Source organism: Ranitomeya variabilis, chromosome 2 (genome assembly GCF_051348905.1).
Source record: "Ranitomeya variabilis isolate aRanVar5 chromosome 2, aRanVar5.hap1, whole genome shotgun sequence".
Classification (NCBI taxonomy): domain Eukaryota; kingdom Metazoa; phylum Chordata; class Amphibia; order Anura; family Dendrobatidae; genus Ranitomeya; species Ranitomeya variabilis.
In genome coordinates, this window is record NC_135233.1 from 813,779,127 (window position 1) to 813,804,587 (window position 25,461).

The window sequence follows — 25,461 nt, forward strand, 5'->3', positions numbered from 1 at the left end:
AAGCCAGTGACTAAGGGCAGATATTAATAGCCTAGAGAGGGACCATGGTTATAGGACCCCCCCGGCTAAAAACATCTGCCCCAGCCACCCCAGAAAAGGCACATCTGTAAGATGCACCTATTCTGGCACTTAGCCTCTCTCTTCCCACTCTAAGTGCCAGAATAGGCGCATCTTACAGATGTGCCTTTTCTGGGGTGGCCGGGGGCAGATTTTTTTAGCCGGGGGGTCCTATAATCATGGTCCCTCTCTAGGCTATTAATATCTGCCCTCAGTCACTGGCTTTCCCACTCTGGCGGAGAAAATTGCGCGGGAGCCCACACCAGTTTTTTCTGCGATTTAACCCTTTATTTTAATAGCTAGAGCCCTCAAATTTTGCACACACACTCTACTAACATTAGTAGTAAGGACTATGCAAAAAAATAAGGGCTATGAAATGGTGTACTGTATGTAAACCATGTCTCATATCATGTCGGGTTGGAGAAGGAGATAGCAAACGCCGGTAATTGAATTACCGGCTTTTCTGCTGTCTTGTGCTCTATGAAATATATATATATATGTGTCTCACTGACATCTACTATATAATTGTCTAAGGGTACTTCCGTCTGTCTGTCTGTCCTTCTGTCTGTCGCGGTTATTCGTTCGCTGATTGGTCTCGCCAGCTGCCTGTCATGGCTGCCGCGACCAATCAGCGACGCGCACAGTCCGGAAAAAAAAATGGCCGCTCCTTACTCCCTGCACTCACTGCCCGGCGCCCGCATACACCCCTCCGTTCACCGCTCACACAGGGTTAATGCCGGCGGTAACGGACCGCATTATGCCGCGGGTAACGCACTCCGTTACCGCCGCTATTAACCCTGTGTGTCCCCAACTTTGTACTATTGACGCTGCCTATGCGGCATCAATAGTACAAAATGTAATGTTAAAAATAATAAATAAAAAAAAAAAACCTGCTATACTCACCCTCTGTAGTCCGCTGAGCCGCTCGCGCCGCCCGCCATCTTCCGTTGCAGGTTGCGGTGGCAAAGATGGTATGGGAGAAGGACCTGCCATGATGTCACGGTCATGTGACCACGATGTCATCACAAGTCCTGCGCGCCTGCGCGGAAAGGACCTGACGTGACGTCACGGTCATGTGACCGCTACACGGTCATGTGACCGCGACGTCATCACAGGTCCTGCGCTCAGACTAACCCTGGGACCGGAAGCTGCCGTGGACTAAAAGGGGCTCCTCGGAAGGTGAGTATATGTTTATTTTTTATTTTTTAACCTGTGACAAACGTGGCTGGGCAATATACTATGTGACTGGCCAATATACTACGTGGCTCTGTGCTGTATACTACTTCGCTGTGCAATATACTATGTGGCTCTGTGCTGTATACTACGTCGCTGGGCAATATACTACGTCACTGGGCAATATGCTACGTGGCTGGGCAATATACTACAGCGCTGAGCAATATACTACGTCGCTGGGCAATATACTACGTCGCTGGGCAATATACTATGTGGCTGGGCAATATACTACGTAACTAGGCAATATACGACATCACTGGGCAATATACTACGTGGCTGGGCAATATACTACGGCGCTGAGCAATATACTACATCACTGGGCAATATACTGCGTAACTTGGCAATATACTACGTGCCTGGACAATATACTACGTGGCTGGGCAATATACTAAATACTACGTGACTGGGCAATATACTACGTAACTGGGCAATATACTACGTGACTGGGCAATATACTACGTGGCTGGGCAATATACTATGTGGACATGCATATTCTAGAATACCCGATGCGTGAGAATTGGGCCACCATCTAGTATGTATATATATATATATATAGTATATATGTTTTAACGAATATTTGAGCCCATGGATCCATTCTATGTCCATTTTGCAAGCCTGCGAGAAAATCTCGCTATATGGATGCCATACGGATTACAGTACATACGGATGTTTACATGCACAAAGTACGCTGCCACACCCTGCCCATTGATGACATAAAGATCACTGTTTTGGGATAATTTCTGTGTATTACGCATGTAAAATACGGACTGCATTTCCCTACGCTGAGTGTGACACTGGCCTTAGGTTGATGGGAGGCATGCAAGCCAAATATGGAGGCAGTCACCACCTCCAATAGTATACAAAAACTGACCAGCAAATGTGAAAAGTTGCAAGCTGCTGTGACTGCATAATATACAAACAAAAGCATACAGCAGCAAATTGTAAGCACTAAGATGTATGCAAACATTGAGCATAACAAAATATGGACTCTATTACTGTCACACAGAATATAACTACAATATGAAGGCACTTTGTGCTGTTTTTAATTAATGCAAGATCCTACCTACCCTTTAAATTTATAAGCTTTTAGCCCAGAAAAGGGATGTTTGACAAATACTAGGTTTGGGGTCCCATCAGAGAGAGGTATGCCTTGTCGCTGCCTATAGACTCTCCTGAGATGGCCATTTTTTATGCTAGGTGCATTCATTTTGTGGGTATAGTCTATGTGGCAACAGGCAGCAGTAGTGATGTGCAGTGTATGGACATCAGATTTAACAAATTATTAATTAAACACTAGTGTTGAGCATTCCGATACCGCAAGTATCGGGTATTGGCCGATATTTGCTGTATCGGAATTCCGATACCGAGTTCCGATATTTTTGTGATATCGGAAATCGGAATCGGAAGTTCCCAGTGTATGGTTCCCAGGGTCTGGAGGAGAGGAGACTCTCCTTCAGGCCCTGGGATCCATATTCATGTAAAAAATAAAGAATAAAAATAAAAAATGTGGATATACTCACCCCTCCGGCGGACCCTGGACCTTAGCGGTGTAAACGGCAGCCTCCGTTCCTAAGAATGCAGTGAGCGTAGGACCTGCGATGACGTCGCGGCTTGTGATTGGTCGCGTGAGCGGTCACATGAGCGGTCACGCGACCAATCACAAGCCGCGACGTCATCGAAGGTCCTTCACTCTGCATTCTTAGGAATGGAGGCTGCCGGTTATATCGCTAAGGTCCAGGGTCCGCCGGAGGGGTGAGTATATCCATATTTTTTATTTGTATTCTTTATTTTTTACATGAATATGGATCCCAGGGCCTGAAGGAGAGTTTCCTCTCCTTCAGACCCTGGGAACCATCCAGGATACCTTCCGATATTTGTGTCCCATTGACTTGTATTGGTATCGGGTATCGGTATCGGCGAGATCCGATATTTTGCCGGTATCAGCCGATCCAATCCGATACCGATACTTTCGAATATCGGAAGGTATCGCTCAACACTATTAAACACATGTACAAAACAAACCATAGCTGTGAAACACAGTTTGTGAGGAATATCATCACAGTTAAATGTTTGAGTGAGTGATAAAATGTTTCAATTCTCAAGGTCCAGTTAATTCCCAAAAATTCAACAAAAATTTGATTCATAACGACTACGAGTACATTTTCTCTCCATGCTAGAAGCCATATGGAATGCTCATTGAAATTAAAGGTAATCATGTCTTATATAAAAAACTTAGAGCAATTAAAGAAAAATTGTTGACTTATTATAGGCAGTATGCTTGTCTCCACAGAATTGTAACATTGGCTTATTCAGAAGAATAAAATCAGGCCAGGAAAGTCATATGAATAATCTATTGCATACAACTGTATAAGAATATTTTCTTATGTTAATTATCTATTCTGTATGCAAAGAACATTAATTGCATCAGTTGAGAAAAATTAACTAATGCAAAACCAATTTTAATATTGACATGAAAGCACATTAATATTTGGACTTAGAAATTATGTTGGTTCTCATACAAAATGCATTTGAAAGCTAATTGTGTTTTTAAGCAGATAATTTCTTAAACCTAGCCCAATTGTATGCGCCATCTGGTGCAATTATTTTTAAATAGATTTAAATTAGCTTTGTATTAATTAAGCTTTGTTTTGAATGAGCTGCCTTTTGTTTGTCATTAATGACTGAGGTGAACAATGCTGATTATAATTAATAATCAACTTAACCAAAAAACAAATTTGCTGTTTAAAGATAAGTAAATAGCCTCATATTGAAAAATGTATGTTATTAATCGCATGCCAGATTTTATATTTTTAAATATTAAAAGGGTATGTGAATGATTTAATGTCATGTCTCAGAGATAGGATATGTCATAACATTGTTGTTATTATTATTATTATTATTATTACCCCTTAACCCCCGGGCCATTTTCCATTTTTACATTTTCACTTTTTTGCTCCCCTTCTTCCCAGAGCCATAACTTTTTTATTTTTCTGTCAATTTCACCATGTGAGGGCTTGTTTTTTGCAGGACAAGTTGTACTTTTGAATGACATTCTTTTTAACATATCATGTACTGTTAAATGGTAAAAAAATTCCAAGTGCGATGAAATTGCAAAAAAAGTGCAATTCCACAATTGTTTTTTTTATTACCATAGCCAATAAATGCTAAAACTGACCTGCCATTATGATTCTCCAGGTCATTATGAGTTCACAGATACCAAACATGTACAGGTTGATTTTTATTTGTGGTAAAAAAAATCTCAAATTTGTAAAACAAAAAAAGGCTCAATTTTCTAAGACCTGTACTGTCTCCATTTTTCGTGATCTGGGGCTGGGTGAGGGCATATTTTTTATGCACGAAGGCAAAGTTTCTATTGATACCATTGTGGTGTAGATACAATCTTTTGATCGCCCGCTATTGCATGTTATTGCAATATAGTGGCGACCAAAATAAACAAATTTTGGCCTTTTTCTTTTTTTTCTCTCCTTATGCCGTTTAGCAATCAGGTTAATTCTTCTTTTATATTGATAGATCAGGCGATTCTAAACACGGCAATACTAAATATGTGTATATTTGATTTTTTTATGGTTTTTTTAATAGGGCGAAAGGGGGGTGATTTGAACTTGTATTTTTTTATCTTGTTATATTTTTAAAAACTTTTTTTCATGTTTTGAATGCTTCAATAGTGTCTATGGAAGGCTAGAATCTGCAGTACTTTTATTGCTTCTGCTGGACACAGGTTATGATCAGATCACCTGTGTGTAGCAGAAATGTGGCGACGCTCATAGCAATCTGGCAATGACAACCATAGAGGTCTGCATCAGACCTCTGGTTGTCATGCCAACCCATCCATGACCCGCGATCATGTGACGGGGTCACCAGTCGGTAGGATTATTGATGCTCTTCCTGCAAGCATGAGTTAAATGCTGCTGTCAGAGATTGACAGCAGCATTTAACTAGTTAAGAGTCGCTTGTAGATCGCGATTCCACATGCTGCTGTTCCAGGCACTTGTCATCTGTCATGTGCCCAGAATGGTGCAGTCTCAGTGCCAGAGCCCATGCTAAAAAGGGGGAGTCCAGCATATGCGTTTTTTTTCTGTACATGTTGGAAAGGTGTTAAAATTAGTGATGGGCGAAACCCCCAATGTTCGGGATCGGCGGATTTGCCCGAGTTTTCTGTAAAGTTCGAATTCGGGGACGGACATGACACGAACTTGCATCTGAACCCCGAACTCGTACTTTATATGTATGGGATGGGGAGGGGGAGCTGTAAAAAAAGCAGAAAATTAATAATAAACATTTTAATTATACTTACCTGTCCAGCGACGCGTCCTCCCGTCCCACTGTCTCCTGGCCACATCTGCTTCCAGGGCCACTCATTAACTGCCGGAAAGAGCTGAAGACTGCCAAGTGCAGTGAATACTGCCGGCAGTTAATGAGCGGCCCCGGGAGCAGATGCGGCCAGGAGACAGTGGGACAGGAGGACACGTCGCTGGACAGGTAAGTATAATTCTAATGCTTATTATTAATTTTCTGTTTTTTTTACAACCCGAACTGGACCCGAACTACAACATGGGTTTCCCATGGAAAGCTGTGTTTGGGACCATGTGACCGAACACTATGTGTTCGGTATGGTCCCGAACTTTACAGTTCGAGTTCGCTCATCCCTAGTTAAAATCCAACTATCTGAATTCCCACCAATTAGGAGAATATAGGTCTCTTTGGCACTTTTTCTGCACAGTGCCGCTACCTGCCACCCATGTGCAGGGAACTGCAACATAGCTGCTTTCATGGTAATGGAGTTGTGCTGAATTTTACTACATAGATGATGGCCACAGGGGACCTTTATTCTCTATATAAAGACATACATGCATCAATTTTTGTTATAAACTTAAATATCACCAAATCCTTATTATTTATTTCAATTTTCTATAATTGAATGAGAGTGATAGTGTGCCTCCACTTTGGAAGGTTATTCATTGAGTATAATTGCACTCACTAAAATAACTCTATTATTTTATGATATCAAAGTTTCTTATTTTTTTATATATCCTTCATATTTAAAATACACTTTAGCCACTTCTTACCTCATACAAAAAAATGCAAGTAATGGGTGGTATTCCGTTGGTGTGCACGTTTATCATGAACTGCTTGCAAGCACTGTTAGATATTCACAATCCTGCACTTGCTAAACCACTATAATTAGAAAAAAAATAATTCCTGATTGTTGATATAATAAGGCTACTTTCACACTAGTCCGTCGGTACGGGCCGTCGCAAACCGTCGGCCCGACGTACCGACGGACAGTGTGTTAATGTAGCAAAACGTGGGCAGCAGATGCAGTTTTGCAACGCATCCGCTGCCCATTGTGAGTTCCAGGGAGGAGGGGGCGGAGTTTCGGCCACGCATGCGCAGTCAAAAATGGCGGACTTGACGCACAAAAAAAGTTACATAGAACTTTTTTTGTGCCGACGGTCCGCCAAAACATGACGCATCCGTCGCACGACGGATGAGACAAGTGTCAATCTGTCACAATGCGTCGCTAATGAAAGTCAATGGAGAAAAAACGCATCCTGAGGGCAACTTTGCAGGATGCGTTTTTTCTCTAAAACGACGCATTGAGATGTGCGTCACACGACGCTAGTGTGAAAGTAGCCTCATACTTTTGCCTTTTTTGTATCAGTTCTTGAATTTGTGTGTTTGTCCTCATGGGATGCATTTAGATAATGGTGGTCAACCAGCCTAATCTATTAGCATGGGTGTTACTAATAATCTGTAAGCGAGACACTTTGCACTACCTGTGTGTGACCAGCGCCCTGTTATGACCTGGTGGTTACGGAGTGGTACTGAGATGACCTGGTGGGTAAAACCAATCATGGACAAGCTCAGAGGAGGTGGCAGCTCTACAGACAGTAATCACCTATATGACCTAGTGATTACGGAGCAGCACTGAAATGACCTAGTGAGTAAACAAATAATGTACTAGCTCTGAGGAGGTGGTAACTTTACTGACCGCAATCCCTACTCCTAACACCAACACTAGAAATAGCCGTGGAGCGTTCCTATCTCTGCCTAGACGCCTCTTCACAGCCTAAGAACTAGCTACCCCTGAAGATGGAAACGGAAAACTATCTCGCCTCAGAGAAACCCCCAAAGGAAAGATAGCCCCCCACAAATATTGACGGTGAGTGAAGAGGGAAATGACAAACTCAGAAATGAAACTAGATTTTAGCAAAGGAGGCCACTACTATCTAAATAGACAGAGAAAGAAAAGGCTACTGTGCGGTCAGTATAAAAACTAAATGTCCACGCAGAGTTTACAAAAATAATCTCCACACCGACTCACGGTGTGGAGGGGCAAATCTGCAACCCCAGAGCTTCCAACTAGCCGGAATATTTCATGATGACAAGCTGGACAAAAGAGACATAACTTAAACTGAACAAAAGGTCATAGGCAGGGAAACACCCAAAAACTAGCAGAACTTATCTTAAGCTGAAATGGACTGGCCAACAGAGAACTTCCAGGAAAGGACTGAATCCACAGGAAGGAACATTGACAGCTGGCATCAACTACAGCCTAAAGCCCAGTTAAATAACAAGGCCAGGGCACCGATTAGTGAAAGCAGCTGCTAAGTTCCACTTGAAACCACCAGAGGGAGCCCAAGAGCAGAACTCCCAAAAATACCATTCATGACCACAGGACGGAGCCCAAGAACGGAATTCACAACAGTACCCCCCCTTGAGGAGGGGTCACCGAACCCTCACCAGAGCCCCCAGGCCGATCGGGACGAGCCAAATGAAAAGCACGCACCAAATCGGCAGCATGGACATCGGAGGCAAAAACCCAAGAGTTATCCTCCTGGCCATAACCCTTCCACTTGACCAGATACTGAAGTTTCCGCCTTGAAAGACGAGAATCCAAAATCTTCTCCACCACATACTCCAGCTCCCCCCCAACCAACACCGGAGCAGGAGGGTCAACGGAGGGAACCAAGGGCACCATATATCTCCGCAACAAAGATCTATGGAACACATTATGAATGGAAAACGAAGCTGGAAGGGCCAAACGAAAAGACACCGGATTGATAATTTCCGAAATCCTATAAGGACCAATAAAACGAGGTTTGAACTTAGGGGAAGAGACCTTCATAGGAACATGACGAGAAGACAACCAGACCAAATCCCCAACCCGAAGCCGGGGACCAACGCACCGACGGCGGTTAGCAAAACGTTGAGCCGTTTCCTGAGACAATGTCAAATTGTCCACCACATGAGTCCAAATCCGCTGCAACCTGTCCACCACAGAATCTACCCCAGGACAGTCCGAAGGCTCAACCTGCCCTGAAGAAAAGCGAGGATGAAAACCAAAATTACAAAACAAAGGCGAAACCAAGGTAGCAGAACTAGCCCGATTATTAAGGGCAAACTCGGCCAACGGCAAGAAGGTAACCCAATCATCCTGATCATCCGACACAAAGCATCTCAAATAGGTTTCCAAGGTCTGATTGGTTCGCTCCGTCTGTCCATTTGTCTGAGGGTGAAACGCCGAAGAAAAAGACAAATTAATGCCCATTCTACCACAAAAGGACCGCCAAAACCTAGAAGCAAACTGGGTACCTCTGTCAGACACAATATTCTCCGGAATACCATGCAAACGAACCACATGCTGGAAAAACAAAGGAACTAAATCAGAGGAGGAAGGCAACTTAGGCAAAGGTACCAAATGGACCATTTTAGAAAAACGGTCACACACCACCCAGATGACAGACATCTTCTGAGAAACAGGAAGATCAGAAATAAAATCCATGGAAATATGCGTCCAGGGCCTCTCAGGGATAGGCAAAGGCAAAAGCAACCCACTAGCACGAGAACAGCAGGGCTTAGCCCGGGCACAGATCCCACAGGACTGCACAAAGGAACGTACATCCCGTGACAAAGAAGGCCACCAAAAGGACCTGGCAACCAAATCTCTGGTACCAAAGATCCCAGGATGACCAGCCAACACTGAACAATGAATCTCAGAAATCACCTTACTAGTCCATCTATCAGGAACAAACAATTTCCCCACAGGACAGCGGTCGGGTCTATCAGCCTGAAACTCCCGAAGCACCCGCCGCAAATCAGGGGAGATAGCAGAAAGAATCACCCCCTCCTTGAGAATACCAGCCGGCTCACGGACTCCAGGAGAATCAGGCAAAAAACTCCTAGACAGGGCATCAGCCTTCACATTCTTAGATCCCGGAAGATACGAGACCACAAAATCAAAACGGGAGAAAAACAAAGACCACCGAGCCTGTCTAGGATTCAACCGCTTGGCTGATTCAAGGTAAATCAGATTCTTATGATCGGTCAAGACCACAACACGATGCTTGGCTCCCTCAAGCCAATGTCGCCACTCCTCGAATGCCCACTTCATAGCCAACAACTCCCGATTGCCGACATCATAATTACGCTCAGCAGGCGAAAACTTTCTGGAGAAGAAAGCACATGGTTTCAACACAAAGGCATCAGAACTTCTCTGAGACAGAACAGCTCCTGCCCCAATCTCAGAAGCGTCAACCTCAACCTGAAAAGGGAGAGAGACATCTGGCTGACACAACACAGGGGCAGAAGTAAAACGACACTTAAGCTCCTGAAAGGCCTCCACAGCCGCAGAGGACCAATTCACCACATCAGCACCTTTCTTGGTCAAATCGGTCAGAGGTTTAACCACAGTAGAAAAATTAGCAATGAAGCGGCGATAAAAATTAGCAAAGCCCAAAAACTTCTGAAGGCTCTTCACAGATGTGGGCTGCGTCCAATCATAAATAGCCTGGACCTTAACAGGGTCCATTTCAATAGCCGAGGGAGAAAAAATGAACCCCAGAAAAGAAACCTTCTGAACTCCAAAAAGGCACTTAGACCCCTTCACAAACAGTGTATTAGCACGAAGAATCTGAAATACCATCCTGACCTGCTTCACATGAGACTCCCAATCATCGGAAAAAAACAAAATATCGTCCAAATATACAATCATAAATTTATCCAGATACTCCCGAAAAATATCATGCATAAAGGACTGAAACACAGATGGAGCATTAGAGAGCCTGAAAGGCATCACAAGATATTCAAAATGGCCTTCGGGCGTATTAAATGCTGTTTTCCATTCATCACCCTGTTTGATGCGGACCAGATTATACGCCCCTCGAAGGTCAATCTTGGTAAACCAGCTAGCCCCTTTAATCCGAGCAAACAAATCAGAGAGAAAAGGCAAAGGGTACTGGAATTTGACCGTGATCTTATTGAGAAGGCGATAATCTATACAGGGCCTCAAGGAACCATCCTTCTTGGCAACAAAAAAGAATCCCGCTCCCAACGGTGACGAAGACAGGCGAATATGCCGCTTCTCCAAGGACTCCTTTACATAAGTCCGCATAGCGGCATGCTCTGGCACAGACAGATTGAAAAGTCGACCCTTAGGGAACTTACAGCCAGGAATCAAATTAATAGCGCAATCACAGTCCCTATGAGGAGGCAGAGGACTGGATTTAGGCTCCTCAAATATATCCTGGAAATCCAACAAAAACTCAGGAACTTCAGAAGAAGGGAACGAGGAAATTGACATCAGAGGAATGTCAACTATGTATCCCCTGACAACCCCAACTAGTCACAGACATAGATTTCCAATCCAGTACTGGATTATGTACCTGTAACCATGGAAACCCCAGCACAACCACAACATGCAAATTATGCAACACCAAAAAACGAATATTTTCCTGATGTGCTGGAGCCATGTTCATGGCTAACTGTGTCCAGTACTGAGGTTTATTCTTGGCCAATGGTGTAGCATCAATCCCCCTTAAGGGAATAAGACTCTGCAAAGGCTCCAAGGAAAAACCACAGCGCTTGGCAAATTCTAGGTCCATTAAGTTCAGTGCAGCGCCAGAAACCACAAATGCCATTACAGAAAAGGACGACAGTGAGCAAATCAGGGTAATAGACAAGAGAAATTTAGGCTGTACAGTACTGATGGTAACTGAACTAGCAACCCTCATAGTTCGCTTCGGGCAATCAGAGATAGCATGAGTAGCGTCACCACAGTAAAAACACAGGCTATTCTGACGTCGGAACTCCTGCCGTTCTGCTCTTGTCAAAACTCTATCACATTGCATAGGCTCAGAACTCTGTCCAGAGGACACCGCCATATGGTGCACAACCTTACGTTCACGTAGGCGCCGATCAATCTGAATGGCCAGAGACATTGATACATTCAAACCAGCAGGTGTGGGAAACCCCACCATAACATCTTTGAGAGCTTCAGAAAGACCCTTTCTGAAAATAGCCGCCAGGGCATCCTCATTCCATTTTGTAAGCACAGACCACTTCCTAAATTTCTGACAATATATCTCTGCCGCTTCCTGACCCTGACACAGAGCCAGCAAAAAATTTTCTGCCTGATCCACAGAATTGGGTTCGTCATAAAGCAATCCAAGTGCTTGAAAAAATGAATCTACATTGAGCAATGCAGGATTCCCTGGCTCAAGAGAGAATGACCAATCCTGCGGGTCACCACGTAGCAGAGAAATAACAATCTTCACCTGCTGAATGGGGTCACCAGAGGAACAGGGTCTCAGAGCAAAAAACAATCTGCAATTATTTTTAAAATTCAAAAACCTAGATCTATCCCCAGAAAACAAATCAGGGATAGGAATTTTAGGCTCAGAAACAGGAGTTTGAACAACATAATCTTGGATACTCTGTACCCTTGCAGCGAGATGATCAACACGCGCAGACAGACCCTGAACCTCCATATCAGTACCAAGCTCCTGCACCATCCAAAAATCAAGGGGAAAAAAAAAGACGAAACAAGCAACAAGGAAAAAAAAACTATGACTCAGAACTTTCTCTTCCCTCTTTTGAGATGCATTTAACACTTTGCAGGCCAGCTGTACTGTTATGACCTGGTGGTTACGGAGTGGTACTGAGATGACCTGGTGGGTAAAACCAATCATGGACAAGCTCAGAGGAGGTTGCAGCTCTACAGACAGTAATCACCTATATGACCTAGTGATTACAGAGCAGTACTGAAATGACCTAGTGAGTAAACAAATAATGTACTAGCTCTGAGGAGGTGGTAACTTTACTGACCGCAATCCCTACTCCTAACACCAACACTAGAAATAGCCGTGGAACGTTCCTATCTCTGCCTAGACGCCTCTTCACAGCCTAAGAACTAGCTACCCCTGAAGATGGAAACGGAAAACTATCTCGCCTCAGAGAAACCCCCAAAGGAAAGATAGCCCCCCACAAATATTGACGGTGAGTGAAGAGGGAAATGACAAACTCAGAAATGAAACTAGATTTTAGCAAAGGAGGCCACTACTATCTAAATAGACAGAGAAAGAAAAGGCTACTGTGCGGTCAGTATAAAAACTAAATGTCCACGCAGAGTTTACAAAAATAATCTCCACACCGACTCACGGTGTGGAGGGGCAAATCTGCAACCCCAGAGCTTCCAACTAGCCGGAATATTTCATGATGACAAGCTGGACAAAAGAGACATAACTTAAACTGAACAAAAGGTCATAGGCAGGGAAACACCCAAAAACTAGCAGAACTTATCTTAAGCTGAAATGGACTGGCCAACAGAGAACTTCCAGGAAAGGACTGAATCCACAGGAAGGAACATTGACAGCTGGCATCAACTACAGCCTAAAGCCCAGTTAAATAACAAGGCCAGGGCACCGATTAGTGAAAGCAGCTGCTAAGTTCCACTTGAAACCACCAGAGGGAGCCCAAGAGCAGAACTCCCAAAAATACCATTCATGACCACAGGATGGAGCCCAAGAACGGAATTTACAACAGCGCCTTATGCAAGCCTTTTTTATGTGCAATTTTAACAATTTTAATACTAAGCAATCTTTTGAGTCACCCGCAGGGCAGTGGGATACTCGGTACCGGGTCCGGTCGCAAAGAGGGATGTCACTGTGGCTGCGACACGGTCAGTGGCCCTGGGCATCATCGTTAAAGGGGGTTATATGTTCAAAGTTTGCAAAGCTTGCAGTGCTGTGACTATCTTGGTGAAGTCTTTAATAAATCTTCTGTAATAGCCTACCAACCCTAGGAACTGTCAGACTTCATGGAGGTTACTGGGTTTCGGCCAGTTCTTGATCACGGTGACCTTGTCTGGGTCTTGGGCTACTCCTTCAGAGCTCACCACATGGCCCAGGTAATGTACTTTGGATTTCAACAGGTGACATTTAGATGGTTGTACCTTCAAGCCAAAGTTGGACAGGCCTTCAAACACCTTGGCCAGGTGCTTCAGGTGATCTTCATATGTCTTGGAGAAGACAATGACGTTGTCTAGGTACAACAACACAGTTTCAAAGTTCTTGTGCCGGAGTCAGCACTCCATCATTCTCTGAAATGTCCCTGGGGTGTTGCACAGTCCAAACGGCATGTAATTAAATTCAGTAAGACCCATTGGTGTTGTGAAGGTCATCTTCTCCTTGTCCGCCTCTGCTACGGGAACCTGCCAGTACCCACTGGTGAGATCCAAGGTAGAAAAGTAATTAGCAGATTTTAACGCAGCCAATGACCCTTCTATTCTAGGCAAGGGGTATGCATCCTTGTGTGTTATGCAATTTATCTGCCTATAATCTACACACATTCTCATGGTACCCATTCATACTCATGGACCACCTGGTAAGCCCATTGTTTCTGGTGTAAAGGTGTAGAGTCAGTGCCCACATGTAATTTCTGACACCAATCTTCCATTTGACCTGCAGAGCCATTGTCCTCTGCCTGGTTGGATGGGACCAAGGGTTCTGTTGCCTGTATCACATTGTTATCAACAGTAAACAGTTTGGCAAGTGTGGCATATCTGGTTAAGTGAACCTCCTCTCCACAGTTGAGAACACGAACTGGTACCTTTCCCTTGCGGACTTCAACCACCCCTCTGGCAGTCAGGATTGTAGGACTACTGTCAGAATACACAGGTTCTACCAGTACCTGGTAGTCTTTACATCGGATACCTATTGCTGCCTCACACCATATCACCATTTCACTCCTGGAGGGTATTGCAATGGGGATGGGATCATTCACTGTGACTCTGCCAAGATAGTTCTACCTGCTGTCTCTGTATCAGGGCTCTAGTTTCCTTTTGCAGGACTTTCTGTTCACTGGAACCAGCAGTTTCTGCCACCTGTTGTAACAAGACCATAACCTCAGCCAGACAATTTTCAATAGCATTAGTACCAATGGTCATCATAGGGTTACATTCATGTCGATCAATATCAACAATCACCATCCCTTGGGCTTTTAATTCTACCCACTCCACTTTAAGGCCGGCGTCACACTAGCGTGTTTTACGGACGTATGAGAGCAGAAAATACGTCCAGAAAATACGCATTGCACACGCAATGATTCTCTATGGGGCAGCTCCTATCTGCCGTATATTACGCATCCGCAATATACGGTATGTTACGGGCATAGAAAATCACAGCATGCTGCGTTTGTCAGCATATTGCACAAAAAATCTGCCAATGCAAGTCTATGGGGGCGAGAAAATTACGGATTACACACGGACCATGCGTGTAACTTGCGAGAAATACGCACCGGTGTTCTATAGAAAAGCCGGCAATTCAGTGCGGTGTACAGTAAAATCACACTGACAGAATGAATAGAATAGGTAGAATAAATGTGTACACATAGAATAGGTATATATATATATATATATATATATATATATATATATATATATATATATATATATATATAAATATTTATATTTAATTCAACGCTAGATAGCAAAAAAACTGGGAATTCAATTGCCGGCTTTGCCTATCTCCTTCACAAACCCGACAGGATATGAGACATAGTTTACATACAGAAAACCATCTCATATCCCTTCTTTTATTACATATTCCTCTTTACTAATGCAACAAGTGTCTCTGTGTAATATTTGGGGGCTCTAGCTATTAAATTAAAGGGTTAAATCCCGGAAAAAATTGGCGTGGGCTCCCGCGCAATTTTCTCCGCCAGAGTGGGAAAGCCAGTGACTGAGGGCAGATATTAATGGCCTAGAGAGGGACCATGGTTATAGGAACCCCCTGGCTAAAAACATCTGCCCCCAGCCACCCTAGAAAAGGCACATCTGTAAGATGCGCCTATTCTGGCACTTAGCCTCTCTCTTCCCACTTCCGTGTAGCGGTGGGATATGGGGTAATAAAGGGTTAATGTCACCTTGCTATTGTAAGGTGACATTAAGCCAGGTTAATAATGGAGAGGTGTCAATTATGACACCTATCCATTATTAATGCAATAGTGCAAAATGGTTAATAAAACACACACACATTATTAAAAAGTATTTTAATGAAATAAAGACACATGGTGTTTTAATATTTTATTATACTCTTAATCCACCTGAAGACCCTTGTCACCTGAAATAAAGTAAAAAAACAAACAACAATATTTCATACCTTCCGTCGTTCAGTCTTGTCCCACGCTGTAAATCCATCTGAAGCGGTTAAATCATTTTACAGCCAGGAGCTCTGCTAATGCAGCTGTGCTCCTGACTGTAAAACTTGGTGAATGAATGGAATGCAGGGGAATGTACTGTAGTTACCTGGAGTCGCGGTGATGCACCCTCCGCTGGATGAGCGTGAGAAAATATTCTGAATAGTTCCCAGGCAGGATTTAACCCTTTAATTTAATAGCTAGAGCCCCCAAATTTTACACAGAGACACTTGTTACATTAGTAAAGAGGAATATGTAATAAAAGAAGGGATATGAGATGATTTTCTGTATGTAAACCATGTCTCATATCTAGGGTTGAGCGACTTTCATTTTTTTAAGATCGAGTCGGGTTTTGCGAAACCCGACTTTGTCCAAAGTCGAGTCGAGTGCAGTCGGCCGATTATCGCGAAAAGTCGGGGATCGACCAAAACACGAAACCCAATGCAAGTCAATGGGGAAGCATAGTCGGCAGTGAGTGGAGGCCAGGAAAACACCTACAGTGCCCATTTTAATGCCAAAAACATTGGAAATTGGGGGTCATGTGGCAAAAGTTGTGGGGGGTAGGGCTGGTTCAATGTTTTAGTGGGCCCAGAAAACGTGGACTACGTCACGGCGGTGGAGCAGGGAGAGGTAAGTATTTCAACGTTGCAAGTGCTGTGATCCTGAGCAAGCAGGGGGGCCCACTCGTTCGCATTGGCACTGGCACAGTGCCCCTTAAAAAACAGCGGTGTGTTTGCACGGAGGGGGCGCCTCCCACCGGCAGCGACACTTTTGCGTACTCTGAGGGGCCCTGTGCCTGTGACGTCGCCAACGAGTATGCCCCCTACCTGTTAAAGAAACCTGCACTTTCATCTGCACCTTCCTCTTTGTCCCTGTGTAAGGTGGTATAGTATGCGGTAAGGGGAACCTGACTTTCAGCAGGGTCAGATTGTGGCTGTGTAGCGTGCAAGGGGAATGTAGTGGTCTGGGTCAAAGTACCACAAGACTCATGTAGCACCGGCTGGGCAATGGGCAGGATGAGGAGGAAACAGTGATATAGGGCCAAATAATAAAGTGGGCTAAATGCAATTTAAAATTGGTAACAGGACTAACCAGGCAGCATTGCTTAGTTCAGTGGAGGACAACTGTAATGAGAGGCAGACACAGTTAGTAGGCCCAAATAATAAAGTGGGCAAAATAAAGTTCAAAATTGGTAACAGGAGTAAACAGGCGTCACTGCTTTGTTCAGTGGAGGAGAACACCTTTGAGCGGCACACACCGTTAGTAGGCCCAACCCAACTAGTAGGCCCTATGCAGTTTAATATTACAAATGAAGGCCGAAAGCCTGAAGATTAAAGGTCAGGAAAATAACACAGGACAACACCAAGGTGCGGCACACACCGTTAGTAGGCCCCAACCACCAATTTTTTAAAAAACAGCACTTAATGAGAGCCAGAAGTTTGAAGCTCAGATTTATACAGTGGAGGACAACACCAGGGAGCGGAAGACACCGTTAGTAGGCCCCAACCACCAAATTTTTAAAAAACAGCACTTAATGAGAGCCAGAAGGTTGAACCTCAGATTTATACAGTGGAGGACAACACCAGGGAGCAGCAGACACCATTAGTAGGCCCCAACCACCAATTTTTTTTTAAAAAGCACTTAATGAGAGCCAGAAGGTTGAAGCTCAGATTTATACAGTGGAGGACAACTCCAGGGAGCGGCAGACACCGTTAGTAGGCCCCAACCACCAATTTTTTTAAAAACAGCACTTAATGAGAGCCAGAAGGTTGAAGCTCAGATTTATACAGTGGAGGACATTTTGAATTAGGGACTGCAGACAGACTTAGTAGGCTGTCCCCTGTGGACCATGCATCCACCACATTAACCCATTGCGCCGTAATGGACACGTAACCTTCCGTGGCCATGCCTACAGGTCCATGCGTCTGTTGTCAGGTGCACCTTTGTACTCACAGATTGCCAGAGTGCATGGACAATGCGGTCTTTTACATGCTGGTGGAGGGTTGGGATGGCTTTTCTCGCAAAAGAAGTGTCGACTGGTTAACTTGTAGCGTGGTACAGCGTAGTCCATCATGGCTTTATTAATATTAAATAAAATATATAAATAGGCTCTATGAACTTTTAAATAGGTTCCAGGGGTACACGGGCAGCATTGGTGTGGTCAGTGGAGGAGGATTGCAAGGAGGGACCGCAGACAGGCTTACTAGGCCTAAAATAAATAAAAATAGGCTCTATGCAGTTTTAAATAGGTTCCAGGGGTACACGGGCAGCATTGGTGTTGTCAGCGGAGGAGGATTGCAAGGAGGGACCGCAGACAGGCTTACTAGGCCTAAAATAAATAAAAATAGGCTCAAGGCACTTAGAGTTATCTCGCAGGGGTACACAGGCAGCATTGTTGTGGTCAGCGGAGGAGGATTGCAAGGAGGGACCGCAGACAGGCTTACTAGGCCTAAAATAAATAAAAATAGGCTCAAGGCACTTAGAATTATCTCGCAGGGGTACACAGGCAGCATTGTTGTGGTCAGTGGAGGAGGATTGCAAGGAGGGACCGCAGACAGGCTTACTAGGCCTAAAATAAATAAAAATAGGCTCTATGCAGTTTTAAATAGGTTCCAGGGGTACACGGGCAGCATTGGTGTGGTCAGCGGAGGAGGATTGCAAGGAGGGACCGCAGACAGGCTTACTAGGCCTAAAATAAATAAAAATAGGCTCAAGGCACTTAGAGTTATCTCGCAGGGGTACACAGGCAGCATTATTGTGGTCAGTGGAGGAGGATTGCAAGGAGGGACCGCAGACAGGCTTACTAGGCCTAAAATAAATAAAAATAGGCTCAAGGCACTTAGAGTTATCTCGCAGGGGTACACAGGCAGCATTGTTGTGGTCAGTGGAGGAGGATTGCAAGGAGGGACCGCAGACAGGCTTACTAGGCCTAAAATAAATAAAAATAGGCTCAAGGCACTTAGAGTTATCTCGCAGGGGTACACAGGCAGCATTGTTGTGGTCAGTGGAGGAGGATTGCAAGGAGGGACCGCAGACAGGCTTACTAGGCCTAAAATAAATAAAAATAGGCTCTATGCAGTTTTAAATAGGTTCCAGGGGTACACGGGCAGCATTGGTGTGGTCAGCGGAGGAGGATTGCAAGGTGGGACCGCAGACAGGCTTACTAGGCCTAAAATAAATAAAAATAGGCTCAAGGCACTTAGAGTTATCTCGCAGGGGTACACAGGCAGCATTGTTGTGGTCAGTGGAGGAGGATTGCAAGGAGGGACCGCAGACAGGCTTACTAGGCCTAAAATAAATAAAAATAGGCTCTATGCAGTTTTAAATAGGTTCCAGGGGTACACGAGCAGCATTGGTGTGGTCAGCGGAGGAGGATTGCAAGGAGGGACCGCAGACATTCTTACTAGGCATAAAATAAATAAAAATAGGCTCAAGGCACTTAGAGTTATCTCGCAGGGGTACACAGGCAGCATTGTTGTGGTCAGTAGAGGAGGATTGCAAGGAGGGACCGCAGACAGGCTTACTAGGCCTAAAATAAATAAAAATAGGCTCAAGGCACTTAGAGTTATCTCGCAGAGGTACACAGGCAGCATTGTTGTGGTCAGTGGAGGAGGATTGCAAGGAGGGACCGCAGACAGTCTTACTAGGCATAAAATAAATAAAAATAGGCTCTATGCAGTTTTAAATAGGTTCCAGGGGTACACGGGCAGCATTGGTGTGGTCAGCGGAGGAGGATTGCAAGGAGGGACCGCAGACAGGCTTACTAGGCCTAAAAAAAATAAAAATAGGCTCAAGGCAGTTAGAGTTATCTCGCAGGGGTACACAGGCAGCATTGGTGTGGTCAGCGGAGGACGATTGCAAGGAGTGTCTGACACAGTTAGTACTCACAAAAAATAAATAGATGTTAATGTCTCGCAAAACAACAACAACAAAAAAAAGTGTGGCATACTTAGGTACAGGGGTGGGCTCATCTGCTGAGTTTCTGACATAGTAATTTGGCAGTAAGTATTTACTGGTGTCAATATAGGACACTGACCCAGACTACTTTAACTAGCATCATAGATGTCAACAAATTGGTATTGTCAGTGCCAGGCATTGAATGATGTCAGCACATAGACTAAACATTGGTGGAGCTGTGAGAGATAATTTTGCACGTGGTAGAGCACAGTTTGAGCTGTGGGGAGGGTGAACTCTCTTGTGGCCGGCGGTACCGTCCCAGGGCCCCTCATGTTACAACGGTGTGTCTGACGTTGGGTGCGCGCCACCACCGCCAGAGACACTTTATTGTACTATGAGGGACCCAGTGGCAGTGCCGTCGACCAAAAGCGGGCACACCCACCTCTTCAGACAAAAGGCACTCTAACGGGTGCTTGCGCCAAGTGGCGAGACCACGGCCCCGTGGGGGGAGTTTTCCCATTGAGGGAGGTGTAAACATGTCGTATGCTGGACAAACAGCTGCTGCTAATTAAGAGATTGGAACACTCAGTAAAGGTACCTTCACACGAAACGACTTTACAATGAGAACGACAACGATCCGTGACGTTGCAGCGTCCTGGATAGCGATATCATTGTGTTTGACAGGCAGCAGCGATCAGGATCCTGCTGTGATATCGATGGTCATTGAATAAAGTTCAGAACTTTATTTGGTCATCAGATCGCCGTGTATCGTCAGGCTTGACACCAAAAGCAACGATACCAGCGATGTTTTACGCTGGTAACCAGGGTAAATATCGGGTTACTAAGCGCAGGGCCGTGCTTAGTAACCCGATGTTTACCCTGGTTACCAGCGTAAAAGTAAAAATAACAAACAGTACATACTCACCTGCGCGTCCCCTGCCGTCCGCTTCCTGCTCTGACTGAGTGCCGGCCCTACAGTGAAAGTAAAAGCACAGCAGTGACGTCACCGCTCTGCTGTTAGGGCCAGCGCTCACACAGTACAGGAAGCGGACGCTGGGGGACGCGCAGGTGAGCATGTACTGTTTGTTATTTTTACCTTTACGCTGGTAACCAGGGTAAACATCGGGTTACTAAGCGCGGCCCTGCGCTTAGCAACCCGATGTTTACCCTGGTTACCCGGGGACCTCGGCATCGTTGGTCGCTAGAGAGCGGTCTGTGTGACAGCTCACCAGCGACCAAACAGCGACGCTGCAGCGATCGGCATCGTTGTCGCTATCGCTGCAGCGTCGCTTCGTGTGAAGGTACCTTAAGACCAGTCCACAAGCAAGACCTTTTTATAGGAAAGCTAGGTGTCAGCCGGGAAAGGTGGGGCAAAATAATTTGAAATCCAGGAGTGGTTCATTTTAATGAAGGTTAGATCATCCACATTTTGGGTAGCCAGACGAGTCCTTTTTTCGGTTAATATTGAACCAGCAGCACTGAATACTCTTTCTGATAGCACACTAGCTGCTGGGCAAGCAAGCTCCTGCAATGAATATTCTGCCAATTCAGGCCAGGTGTCTAATTTGGATGCCCAGTAATCAAATGGGAATGACGGTTGAGGGAGAACATCGATAAGGGATGAAAAATAGTTAGTAACCATACTGGACAAATGTTGTCTCCTGTCACTTTGAATAGATGCTGCAGTACCTGTCCTGTCTGCGGTCATTGCGAAATCACTCCACAACCTGGTCAGAAAACCCCTCTGTCCAACGCCACTTCTGATTTGTGCACCTCTAACACCTCTGCCCTGTAGCCCCCTGCAGTTCGTGTGAGAACCATCACCGGCGCTGTGTGCTGGGAATGCCTGAATCAAACGGTCTACAAGAGTTGCTTGTTTGGTTGCTAATATTTGTTTGAGGTTCTCATGTGGCATAATATTTTGCAATTTGCCTTTATAGCGAGGGTCAAGGATGCAGGCCAACCAGTAACCGTCATCGGTCATCATTTTAATAATGCATGGGTCCCTTTTGAGGATACGTAAGGCATAATCCGCCATGTGAGCCAAAGTTCCAGTTGTCAAATCTGTGGTTGTGCTGGTTTGAGGGGCAGTTACAGGCAAATCTACGTCACTTGTCTCCCTTAAAAAACCAGAACCCGGCCTTGCAACGCCACTAATTTCTGTTGGCCCAGGAGAAGCTTCCTCATTAAAAAAGTACTCATCCCCATCATCCTCCTCGTCCTCCTCATCCTCTTTGCCCGCTACCGCGTCCTCTACACAGCCCTGACCAGACAATGGCTGACTGTCATCAAGGCTTTCCTCTTCCTCGGCTGCAGACGCCTGCTCCTTTATGTGCGTCAAACTTTGCATCAGCAGACGCATTAGGGGGATGCTCATGCTTATTATGGCGTTGTCTGCACTAGCCAGCCGTGTGCATTCCTCAAAACACTGAAGGACTTGACACAGGTCTTGTAGCTTCGACCACTGCACACCTGACAACTCCATGTCTGCCATCCAACTGCCTGCCTGTGTATCCTCCCACAAATACATAACAGCACGCCTCTGTTCGCACAGTCTCTGAAGCATGTGCAGTGTGGAGTTCCACCTTGTTGCAACGTCGATGATTAGGCGATGCTGGGGAAGGTTCAAAGACCGCTGATAGTTCTGCATACGGCTGGAGTGTACGGGCGAACGGCGGATATGCGAGCAAAGTCTGTGCACTTTGAGGAGCAGGTCGGGTAACCCGGATAACTTTTCAGGAAGCACTGCACCACCAGGTTTAAGGTGTGAGCCAAGCAAGGAATGTATTTCAGTTGGGAAAGGGCTATGGCAGCCATGAAATTCCTTCCGTTATCACTCACTACCTTGCCTGCCTCAAGGTGTACAGTGCCCAGCCATGACTGAGTTTCTTTCTGCAAGAACTCGGACAGAACTTCTGCGGTGTGTCTGTTGTCGCCCAAACACTTCATTGCCAATACAGCCTGCTGACGCTTGCCACTAGCTGTCCCATAATGGCACACCTGGTGTGCAACAGTGGCAGCTGCGGATGGAGTGGATGTGCGACTGCGGTCTGTGGACGAGCTCTCGCTTCTGCAGGAGGACGAGGAAGAGGAGGAGGGGGGCGAACGCCTACAGCCAACTCTTTCCTTGACCATGGGCTAGGCAGAACTGTCCCAATATTGCTGGCCCCTGTGGACCCTGCATCCACCACATTCACCCAGTGTGCCGTGATGGACACGTAACGTCCCTGGCCATGCCTACTGGTCCATGCATCTGTTGTCAGGTGCACCTTTGTAGTCACAGACTGCCTGAGTGCATGGACGATGCGGTCTTTAACATGCTGTTGGAGGGCTGGGATGGCTTTTCTAGAAAAGAAGTATCGACTGGGTAGCTCGTAGCGTGGTACAGCGTAGTCCATCAGCGCTTTGAAAGCTTCGCTTTCAACTAACCGGTAGGGCATCATCTCTAATGAGATTAGTCTAGCAATGTGGGCGTTCAAACCCTGTGTACGTGGATGCGAGGATGAGTACTTCCTTTTCCTAACAAGAGTCTCATGTAGGGTGAGCTGGACTGGAGAGCTGGAGATCGTGGAACTAGCGGTGGTGCCGGTGGACATGGCAGACTGAGAGAGGGTTGGAGATGGTATTCTTGCCGGTGCCCTACATGCAGTGTTTTCTACTACGAACCTGGTGATTCCCTGACTGCTTTGGCCTGGAGACAAAAGCTGCACAGATACTGCAGGTGTTGCGGGAAATGATGGGCTTGCAGTGAGGGAAGTGATGTAGCGTTGCTGACTAGCTTCATTGGCCGAGGGTGCTGCAACCTTTAGGCACATTTGGTAGTTAGTCCAGGCTTGCAAATGCATGGTGGATAAATGTCTATGCATGCAACTTGTATTTAGACTTTTAAGATTCTGATCTCTGCTTAAGGTAGTTGAACATTTTTGACAGATGACTTTGCGCTGATCATTTGGATGTTGTTTAAAAAAAATGCCAGACTGCACTCTTTCTATTATCGGATACCTTTTCAGGCATTGCAGACTGAGCTTCTTTAACCAGATGGCCACGCTGACCTACAACTGGTTTTGGTTTTGCCACGCGTTTTTGGCCAGATACGGGCCCGGCAGATGGAACCTGTTGTGATGTTGATGCCTGCTGCGGCTCCTCCTCCTCCTCCACTTCAGAACTACTGCCGCCTGCACCCTGTTCCCCCAATGGCTGCCAATCGGGGTCAACAACTGGGTCATCTATGACCTCCTCTTCTATCTCGTGTGCAACTTCGTCTGTGTCACCGTGTAAGCCGGTGGTATAGCGTTCGTGACGGGGCACCATAGTCTCAGCTGGGTTTGATTCTGGCTCAGTACACTGCGAGGGCAATGTTCTGGTCTGAGTCAAAGGAACAGCATAGTAATCTTGCTGTGGCTGTGCATCAGTGCACTCCATGTCCGATTCAACTTCTAATGGGCATGGCCTGTTAACTGTTTCACTGTCTAACCCAGGAACGGTATGTGTAAAGAGCTCCATGGAGTAACCCGTTGTGTCCCCTGACGCATCTTTCTCTCTTGTTCTGGGTGAAGAAGACAAGGAAGCGACTTGTCCCTGACCGTGAACATCCACTAACGACGCACTGCTTTTACATTTTGCACTTTCAGAAGAGGAGGCAAAAGAGCTAGAGGCTGAGTCAGCAAGGAAAGCCAAAAATTGTTCTTGCTGCTCCGGCTTTAAAAGCGGTTTTCCTACTCCCAGAAAAGGGAGCGTTCGAGGCCTTGTGTAGCCAGACGACGAACCTGGCTCAACAACTCGAGACTTAGGTGCTGTACTGCTTTTACCACGACCACCTGATGCTCCACCACCACTACCATCATTACCAGCTGACAATGACCGCCCACGGCCACGACCTCTTCCACCTGACTTCCTCATTGTTTGCAAAACGTAACCAAAGTAACAGTATTTGTTACTGTAAAACAACTTATAAGGTGAACTCTAACTTCTGTAGGATTTATATACACCTTTATAGTTGGCTGACACTGAAAGGAAAACCAGGCCCAATGTTACACACTAGGTTTTCTGTGCCCCAATAATTTGAGACAGATGGCACACACACGACCAGAAATGCCAATCTTAATCTCCCACTATTTTTTTTTTTTACAGGGAGAATAAAAAAAAAAAAAAGGCCCAGTATTACACACTAGGTTTTCTGTGGCACACAATGAGAGACAGATGCCACACACAGCACTGGCACAGAGGCAGACTTGCCAATCTTTATCTCCCACTATTTTTTTTTTTCAGGGATAATTTACAAAAAAAAAAAAAGGCCCAGTATTACACACTGGTTTTCTGTGGCACACAATGAGAGACAGATGCCACACACAGCAATGGCACAGAGGCAGACTTGCCAATCTTTATCTCCCACTATTTATTTATTTTTTTTCAGGGAGAATTTACAAAAAAAAAATGGCCCAGTATTGCACACTGGTTTTCTGTGGCACACTATGAGAGACAGATGCCACACACAGCAATGGCACAGAGGCAGACTTGCCAATTTTTATCTCCCACTATTTATTTATTTTTTTTCAGGTAGAATTCACAAAAAAAAAAATGGCCCAGTATTACACACTGGTTTTCTGTGGCACACAATGAGAGACAGATGCCACACACAGCAATGGCACAGAGGCAGACTTGCCAATCTTTATCTCCCACTATTTATTTATTTTTTTTCAGGGAGAATTTACAAAAAAAATAAATGGCCCAGTATTACACACTGGTTTTCTGTGGCACACTATGAGAGACAGATGCCAC